At 37.6% G+C, this 10048-nt stretch overlaps 1 long non-coding RNA gene across 1 annotated transcript; it reads right to left on the bottom strand.

Annotated features, from left to right (window-relative positions):
- Nucleotides 1-1340: 1340 nt before the first annotated feature.
- LOC113080858 (uncharacterized) lies at nt 1341-8460 on the bottom strand. Its single transcript, XR_003282036.1, has 3 exons — nt 5719-8460; nt 4283-4352; nt 1341-1971 (listed from the first exon to the last, which is right to left on the bottom strand). It is a non-coding gene; the product is annotated as an uncharacterized LOC113080858 (long non-coding RNA).
- Nucleotides 8461-10048: the final 1588 nt, after the last annotated feature.

Below are 10048 nucleotides of genomic sequence, written 5' to 3'. Positions count from 1 at the left end.
CATCGAGTTAACGCAAACAAAGACTGATTGTGCTTTTAAAATATGAACTCTGGGCTATACTCGCTAACGTCACGTAAAGGCGGGGTTTTGAAAAGTGAATCACTAAATGAATCATTTGAGAATCACTGTCAAAACAGGTAAAAAATAAATGCATATTATAAGCAAACTAAAGTCTTTTTTGTCATTGCGTGCATGCAAAACTGTTGTTGGGGACTTCTAAAACAATATTTGGAACATTTTAAATGCCATAATATGTGCTCTTTAAAACTGAGCAACAAAGAGCACAACTAATGCAGGACTACAGACTACATAAAGTGTCTAAGGAGCCCACTGGATTCAACAATTAGTTTAGCTTTAATTACAGAATCACTTAGTATAGTAGTATAGAATTAGTACAGGCTATATTCTAAATGATTCACTGAGCCTAGTGAGCTGGTTTGAAGCTGCTTTTGCTATAAAAAGACTCACTAAATGGATCCAGTTCATAATCAAACTTGCTCTGTGTTTGCTATTTTTCTGTAGAAACTTTTTCACATTTGTATAGAAGCTTGTTAATCTCTTGTTGAGTTTGTTGAAGGGATAGTTCACCCAAAAATTAAAATTTGATGTTTATCTGCTTACCCCCAGGGCATCCAAGATGACTTTGTTTCTTCAGTGGAACACAAACTGAGATATTTAACGCAAACCGTTAAAGTCTGTTAGTCATATAATGCAAGTGGATGGGAATCACAGCTAAAGCATACAATCAAAAACAAAAAAGATACATAAACAAAACCAAATTTAACCCTGCGGCTCTTGACGATACATTGATGTGTCAAGACACAAAAAAATATTGTAAAGCAAGAAGAAGAAGAAGACAACGCAAAGGCTGTGTCAAGGATGTGCAGTACATTTCAGGCAGTTCAGGCATTTTAGTGCATTGGTAAGTAGAGGAAATTTTTTTTATAAATACTGTTAAGAGTACCTCAATTCAGCCTTTTTGGACTTTTTCAGAATTGCGAGATATAAACTTGCAACTGACATCTGAAAGAAAGTCCGAATTGTGAGATAAAAAGTCAGTTACTTTTTTATGTTATTGTATGATTAGAATTAGAATTAAACTGAAATGCGAGAAGGTAAGTCAGAAATCTGAGTTTATATCTTGCAAATGACTTCTATCTTTTTCTACTTTTTTCCTCAGTATTGCGAGAAAAAATGTCAGAGCTGTGAGATAAAAAGTCGCAATTTCCTTCGTTATTTTGTGGCAGTAACAAAAAAAATAAAGTAAAAAAAATTGTAAACTGAGAATGCTGAGGAAATAAAGTCAGAATTAGCTAGATATAAACTAAGTATTGCGAGAAGTAAACTGTAAAATATAAGAAGGTACGTCAGAATTGTGAGTTTATGTCTAGCAAATCCTGACTTTATTTCCTCAGAATTATGAGTTCACATTTTTGTTATATATATATTTTTTTCTTACATCTGATAAATACCAGAATTGTGAAATAAAAGTTGCGACTAAGTTATATTTTTATTTTAAGCTAAAAATACCATGCTAGCCTTTTTAGAGGTATAAGATGCAGTTCTTCAAAGACAGATTCTACAAGACTCAATCACCAGATCTCATCACATCATCTTCCAGTCTCTCGTCTCCAGTGGCCTCATGTGACCTTGCCCGCCTCCGCCCTCTTCATCCCACCGCTGTGCCCTTTTGCAGTTGGAGGCCTGTCTGGCCCCATCACTCTAGTGCTGGTCTCTCTGTAAAACGCCAGGGCTAAAAATATCTGTGCCAACAAGGCAGAGTGGGTTCAGTCCTCTAACAGGAATAGCAGAGTAGCAGTCAACTGCTGTCTGACAGAGTGGCTGGAATTGTCTGTTGGCGAGCAGCATGATGTCCACTCTTTCTCTTTCATTTTCTCCTTCGGTTTTCCCTCCATAGGTTGGACAACATCTCTGTTCCCTCGGATTTATGACATGTTTCAGACCAGACTGCTGCAGAGAGGGGGCGTTGTTTAGACAGAGGAACATGCTAAGAAATACGCCATGCTGTTAATTTCCTGCAGTTTCAATGGTGTCAAAATATGAGCACTTGATACCACCCACAAACGCTAATTAATCTCATTAATCACACCATGGACTTTAATCAGGGCTAATTTGACTGATTAGTTCATTGGGTTGTACTGTTAAGTACCTTGGTGAAACATTCAAGCCAAAAAAACACTGAAAATCAGGCTTTCCAATAAATAAATAAATAAAACTACAGAAGATATCAGCTGTGAAAATTACACTTTAAGAGGGACTTCATTAAGAATTAATTGTTCAAGCAGTTCATTCGCAAATGTTGTTTGCGTTATTTTAAGGGATAGTTCACCAAAAAATGAACCACCACCGGGTCATTTTAGATGTATATGATGTTCTTTCTTTAGATGAAGAGAATTTAAAGTTTTGGAGCAAAACATTCCAATATTTTTCTCCAGTGGTAATGAATGGGGCTCAGCGTGGACCATTTTTGATGGTCCAAAATCTATATTTAAGCAACTTCTAAGTAATCTAAACATCCCCAGCCAACAAATAAGGGTCTTCTCTAGTGAAACGATGAGTCGTTTCCAGAAAAAAATAAAAAATGATTTATTTTTTACTTACAAATGTTGAAGAAGATTCTAATTTGCTGGCCAGGGTTGTGTGGATAACCTTGAAGCTGCCTACATATGGATTTTGGGCCATCAAAAAGAGCCCCATTTACTTGCATAAAATGGAGGAAAATCCTGCAATGTTACCATCCAAAATCGAAATTTCTCTTTGAATCATATAATATATGAGTCATATTTAAGGCGTATAAATCTTGGATGGCCAGGGGGTAAAAAAAAAATATTAAGTAAATTTCAATTTTTGATAAACTATTATTTTAACTAAAAGTTAAGTCAGTGTTTGTGTTTGCACTGAAAACAATTTTATATCTTAAATACGTCACAGTACTATTACAGCATTTACCGCCCGGTTAAACTGTATTTTTGTGTGTGATTTTGCAGAGGCCTATTGCTTTTAAATGGTTTAACTGGGAATATAAAGTTTAACAAATTACAGAATGGACAGCCTTTTTCGTTCACATATGGTGTCCACTCTAAGCATCAATGTATTATTATTTTAGACTTTATGAAGAGTGAACATTAAATCTAACTTACTTAGATAAGAAATATATGTTTCGCTTTTACTTCTAAGCCTTGTAAAATCATCGAGTCACTCTCAATCATGGTGAAATATTCAAACACGGCTCGAGCACTTAGAAAGCTAACTATTGCCACCTAGTGGTGAGATAAAGAAAGACACTAGCAGTCAAATTAAAGCTTATGAATAATTAATCTGATTGCATAAATGCTAAAAAAAAAAAAAACGCTTGCATAAAATCACAGCACAGTTGCTGGAATAGATGAAGATATGTGATGTGTGTAAATGCTTCAGTTTTGCTTTGATCAAGCTTCAAAAATGCTAAACAGGCTGATGTCAGCCTTCAAAGTAAAACACAACTGTTCCACTAATACCTTTCATTTCCTAAGAGAGTGGCAGTGGAGGCACAAATGGGCAGGGCTTCTGTCGAACCACATGGGGGCGCTGTCATTGTTTGCTGTTGAGCATCAAACAGGCCTCCAGATACAAGTTCAATAGAGTGCTTATATAACGTCCATGAATGAGAAGTTAATTCCTTTTGTTTTGGTTTAACACATGCTGGAACGACACTACACACAACAAGCACACCTCTTGAGTCTGCTTTTTTTCTTGCCTGTGTAACGGATCTCTGCACAAAAGCTCTACGACGACTACATTTAATTGAGTTTTATTAAATGGTCAAACGGCAGGAACCGTCGGGGATTATGGTTAATGCACGTTGAGAGGCTTTGTGTTAGCACTGTCAGGAATATTTATTTATGTGTAATTGTAGCTCCCTTCTTGCACATTTCCAATAGACCTCGTCAGCGAAGGAATTATTCACATTAAAGCATTTAATGCTGAATAAACTGTCTTAAGCACGTGTTTGCAAACAATAAATATTGGCTCACATTTTATTTTAATATGCTGCACACAGAATAATTATTAGCTGCTTTGTAACAATGAACACTGTTTTTTCATCACAACTTTAGTGTCTAATTATCATTTTCATAATTATTTTTGTAGATCTGCCATCATGCAAATGCATTTTTTAATATATAAATATAAAACACTACATAGGAAGGTAAGGTTTCCTTTATACAGTAAATATGATAAATATTACATGAATTCAAAATGCATGTGTTTTAGCTGCAAATACCTGACGCGGCATGCTATTATTCTGCGTTTGAGGATAAACTCCCAGATCTTGTCCTCCAGAGAAGGCTTCCCTAAAATTAGAGCGAGAAATCAATAAGAAAATCATTAGTCCAGCTCATGTGGGCAAATTATATAAACATTAATTGAATATGACAGAGAGAGATTGCTTTTTTTTAGCCATTTCCCATAAGCATTTGTCTTGTTGTAGCCTATTTGGTCAAGACAATCAGCCTCTGCTGTGTGTTTACTGTAAATACAGCTGCAGATGAGGGGAAAAAAATGAATTATAATATAATTATTTAAGCCCTTATTTCTGTTGGGATTGATTAACCATTTTTAACATTTGGGTCCCAGTCCCAGAGACTACAATGATGTTCACGTGAAAATAATACTAGTTATTTTCAAATTAAATCTCTAATCTATATAAACATCTTAATCAGAACTGTACCTCTGTTTAACTGCTAACTAATCATTCAGTTTTAATCACATTCATTTTGGATTCGACCTGATCCTTGCGAAAACATTCTAGGAAAAAAAACATTAAAAAAGTAATGTAAGCTACAGACAGAAAACTAGGGATATTATGCGTAACTACGTACCACTATAAAGTGTTTTTGCCATTCTCCATTAAGGAGAACCTACCAGTACTGTCAGTACTGCCCTCCTGTGGCCTTAATGGAGAAAAGCATTGCAATGAAATATGTACGCGTGCTTTTGACATTCTGACATTTATAATATAACTGACCAGCAATAAAGTCACAGAACCTTCACGAATCAATGCAAAGGCTTCTAAGAAGCTCTGAAAAGGAAACAACATAAGTCAATTTTCCCTCGTTTTTTAAACACAACCAGCGTGACTTTAATTTGAAGATACGCGCATGCTCACACTTGCGCACTCGCCACACGGTGGCAGCACTGCACTAGTCATACCGACTGAATGTTTTCCAATACCACCCTTCTTTCTTTCCGGCGCAGGGGCTCACCAGGGCAAAACCCAACTGACTCGATGCCTATTAATACAGACAACGCTTCACTCTCATCCATAATGTGATTATGCCATCACGGGGTGCAGAACGATACCCCCGACCGTAAGCTGTCAATACGAATCTCTGTGTGTCTATTGTACCGCCGGGCACGCGCTGTGTTCTACCCGTCCCCCGCAGCTAGGGACAGGTCACATAAAGATTAGTCGGGTGTCCTCTCATCAGTAGGGGTCCCTTCAGGAGAAATAAGCTTTTTTTCAGGGATGTGACTATTATAAACAGGTGCCTCATTTTATTTAGTGTGTTGACACACTCTGGTCTAATTTCGCCTATGGATCATTCGGCACCATATTGTTTCCGCCTGTTCACTTTTCGCGCGAACCCGATGTATTTATTTTCCGCGCGCACGTGCGGGGTTTTTTTTTTTTTTTTTGCAAATATTAATAGGTCTTACTCATTTTTCCTCCGCCTCTGTTTCTGTCAGATATGTCTGCTGTGATAATTGGCCTCAATCAGAGATTATTCATGGCGCTCTCAGTCATGACCGAGCAGCTTTGTTTGCCTCGTGCCTCTCTGACAGAACCAGCCTACACGTTCCCTTTCGAACATGCCTCTACCCCATAATGCGTACCGCTCTCATCCTTTCTGTGGTGCTTGCATGTCCTTAATTACGTCCAATTAACGCGTGGACGCAAACGCGGTAAAACAGCCTACTTCTAAATGGACATACCCTAGATGACAACCCCACAAAAAAGCGCGGCTGTACAGCAAAATACGTAACCCCCCTGAATGTTATAGTATTTATCAAAGAAAGCATGCAATTCGCTGATATTTGTGAGTTCTCTAAGTACATCTTCTTGAAAATAATTACAGCGGTAATGACTTTTTCCCGGTAATGCTGGGAGAGAAGGGAACAGAAGCCGGATACATAGACCGATAAAAAATCCACGGCCAGGCCTCCCGGTGTGCTCCCCTACGCAGCCACGCCACGGTCCTATATCTACACGGCTGATAAACCATTAGACAGAGCCGTGACTCACTCGTTGATCGTAGTGAAGAGCGTTAGCGGACAGCCTGGCCCAATACTCCCAATTGTACCCCTAATATCTGTCTAATGGCCTCCATTTAATCTAGGGAGGATGATTATTACGTATCCGTCCCCCCTCTCTACCCCTGGTTGAACACGCGGACACACAAAGCCGCGGTCCTAGCAGATGAATACATCTCAGTCATCAGTGTAAAGTAAAACATAATCAGTGCATTTCCCTCCAGTGCATGAGTATGCTAATGAGTTAGCTTCGCCGAGTAATTTTAGAATTATGTTCCGACAGCTTCATGCAGCGAGGGTGTTTGGAGGTTTGTCTCGGGCGCGTGTTGTGCGATCGTTCTCTGTGGTTTTCTCCATGTCCATTGAATGGGTTTTTATGGGTTTACAGACGTGAATGCAGATTATTATCCGAGAGTTAATTAAACAAAGTTCAGTAACCTTTATGGTTCTTATACAAAAAAAAAAAAAAATTACTTCATGATTGGTTGGTCTCCATGCCTTAGCCAATATATGCTGTTTCTATGCTTCAAGATGGGGATTGCTCGGCTAGAAAAATAGCTAAAAAATATCTTGTCTGGGATGGGACCTATTTTAGTCATTCTCATTCTTTTCCCCCTTGCAACATTCTATCGGTCGTCCTTTTCTCTTCCTTCCTTCACTCAAAAAAATGCTGGGTTCAGCCTGTTGGGTCATTTTATTGGGTTGTTTTTACTTTTTTTAACCAGATGCTGTTATGTTTTATTTTATTTTTTACCCAAATGCTTGTTGGGTAATTTTTCTTTTAAAAATTTTTTGTCACCAAGCTGCTGGGTCACTTTTTTTTTTCTTCTACCCATCCACTGGGTTGAGTCTGTCTCCGTCGAAACAACCCAACTGCTGAGTTACAGTCAGACCGGGCTTTTTGAGTCCACAGGAGAGAACACTTCTCATTGCCGGCCGCAGATTTTGTTCACTTCTACAGCGCAAAAAGGTTTATATACATTTTATTTCATTTATAAAGTCTTTACTGTGCTGTAAAATATATTATTATACGCAACACAACATAAGGACGAGATCTCAGTCAGAGAACATGTATTTAATATATTACAAACTATGCTGTATCCATTGATCATGTGTTCCTGCTTAGTATATTGTGTTTTTCTTTCTTCTACTTTGTATTTTGTGTGTGGGTTTCTTTTCTTTAAACTTTAATTCCTGCTTTTTTGCTTCTCTTTTCTTTTTCTTCATTCTTTTCGTTATGCTTTCTTTTTCCTCCTTCCAGTGTTTTCCCTACTTTTTTCTTAAATTTTGTCCTCTAACCTTATTCATTCCTTGTTGCCTTCATTACTTTTCTTTTTCCATCCTCCTTTTTGCTTTTCTTCCTTCATTCCTTCTTTTTTGCCTTCCTACTTTATTCTCTCCTCCTTTCAAACCGTGTTCTTTCCTTCCTCCTTCCTCCTATCTTTCCTTCCCTGTATTTTTTTCTTCCTTCTGCCATGCAACTTTGTCTTTCTGCTCTTTCTTTCCTCCTCCTTGCCTTATTTCCTTTCTCTTTCCTCTCGTCTTCCTTCCATCCCTCATACTTTTGTCTTAGTTCCTTCACTTTTGCATGCATCTTTCTTTCTTTGTATTGTTGACACCAAGTGTGGTACCTGAGAAGGAAATTAAGTCAGTCCTACGCTCACTACAACAGCCATGGGGCTCCCTGGACATGCTCTAGCATGCAGACCTTCATTCTCAATTCACAGCCGGCTTGAAGCTCCCATACAGCTTGACAAAATCCCAGGAACAGCAAGCCCTAGTCAAATACGTTTTGTCAATATTTAGGCTTGTTCCGCTTTTTTCACCTCAACAAAAGTTTCATTTTATTGAGTGTCTTTGCATGGTTTGCCGTCTCCTTGCAGGATTTCTGAACAATCGACCCTTTAGGTGCTCATAGAAAATGAACCGCAACTCTCAAATCAATATTGGTCATATGAAGGGAAAGTCTAGCATGGATGATATTAAATGTTGACAGAGTGTTCAAAGACATGAGTTACAAATATTGTGCCAGCATTTGGGGATAAAAAAGCCTAAATATGATGCGGAGATGGATTTCATCTGTCCAAACAGCCCTCTTGGTTTAAGATGTTGTTTGAGATGGGTAAATACAATACTCAGAGAACACAGACAGCTTTGTACAACAGAAGTACCACTGTAGGCTTCAAAACTAGCAATATTCTCAAAGCAAAATATATATAATATATATATATATATATATATATATATATATATATATATATATATATATATGTGTGTGTATTGGTTAATTTCTGTCATTCTGCTTTATGTTCACATTCATTATTATTATTTCTATTGGACCAAACTCAGAGTGACATATAAATATAACAGCAATGAAGCCCATGCAAACACTATACATCACAACACACATATTGTTACAATACCTTACCTCATGTGTATATATGGCAGTTCAACTGAAGCTTTATGTATCTGGAATACAAAACAAGAATTGAACCAGTGTTTTGCATATCCAAAACTATTTTTACAGGCATACTGACTTCGCTTGACTCCAGTGTTTTTTATTTGTTTAGTTAGTTGTTCATCTGTAAAAATGGAAGCACACAGCAGAAGCCATCTGTGCTTTTATCCCACTTAAACAAGTTTCCAGCATTTCAAAAAAAAAAAAAAAAATCATCATCCCATTCATATGGGCTCATTAGCTCCAACTATGACCTTATGTGCGTTTTCAAAGCAGGAACAATGAAGGTAACACTTTTATAAGTGCTCTTCACTCTGCATACTCTAACAGAGAATTATCAAATTACCTTTATTTCTTGGAGCGCAGGTCTTGGTTAGCGTACCTGACACATGTCGAGGTGCATTATTGGGGCAGTTACCTTTCAGACATGTGCTCTGGTGTGAAAAGGGAAAGGTTAGGAGGTTTCATTCAGCAGTTAAAAATAGTGGAGCCTCAATAATGCGGGAATGATCATTTCCACCGTGCAGCAAGGTCTTCGATGGCTGCCGACAGCATTAAGGGCCAAGCAAGGATGTGAGGCACTTCAGAAGGAGCTAATCAGGCACAAAACGTCTCAGTGAAAAGGTTTTGGGTTTTGAAGAAGGCTGCAAATGGAAATGGAGAGCAGAAGAACCTATTTAGAAACATCTAAACATATATACAGGGACCAACGCATGTTTTGTTAAGAGGCGGGTGAAGGTCCTATTAAGCTAAAGCGTATGTTTGTTAATCAGAAAGATGGATAGTAATGGCATACATAAAACATCTCTAGTTTTCACAAATCAAGTATAATGACCTACTTAAGATTCTTTTATAAAAGCAAGAGCCACCCTGTTTTAGGCGTAACAATCAAAGGTTAAGGAAAGCATACATCATTGACGTATTAATGTTTTAAATTAACTGCTATACATTCATCGTGAGTTGATGCTGAATGCAATTGACTATTTAATTGGCTAATTGGTTTGGACCATTATATGGGTGAGAAATGCTAGTTTTGATGTATGCATCTCAATATGACTCTGTATAAATTACTTGTATGTGACACATAGATGAATTCACACTCAAAAGAGAGAACAGTGACACAACCTCCTTACGCACATGGGCCGTTTTTAAACTCAAGTGTCCAAATGATCTCTGAAAGAGGATTTGGCTCTTTTTTTCTAAAGCTGCTGTTTCTCAGAAATGTTTCCAAATTAACTAAACGTACAGTGGTAAATGTTTATAGCATTTATACTGAAG

This window comes from Carassius auratus, unplaced genomic scaffold (genome assembly GCF_003368295.1).
Source record: "Carassius auratus strain Wakin unplaced genomic scaffold, ASM336829v1 scaf_tig00032278, whole genome shotgun sequence".
Classification (NCBI taxonomy): domain Eukaryota; kingdom Metazoa; phylum Chordata; class Actinopteri; order Cypriniformes; family Cyprinidae; genus Carassius; species Carassius auratus.
This window is presented reverse-complemented; position numbering and strand designations above follow the sequence as displayed.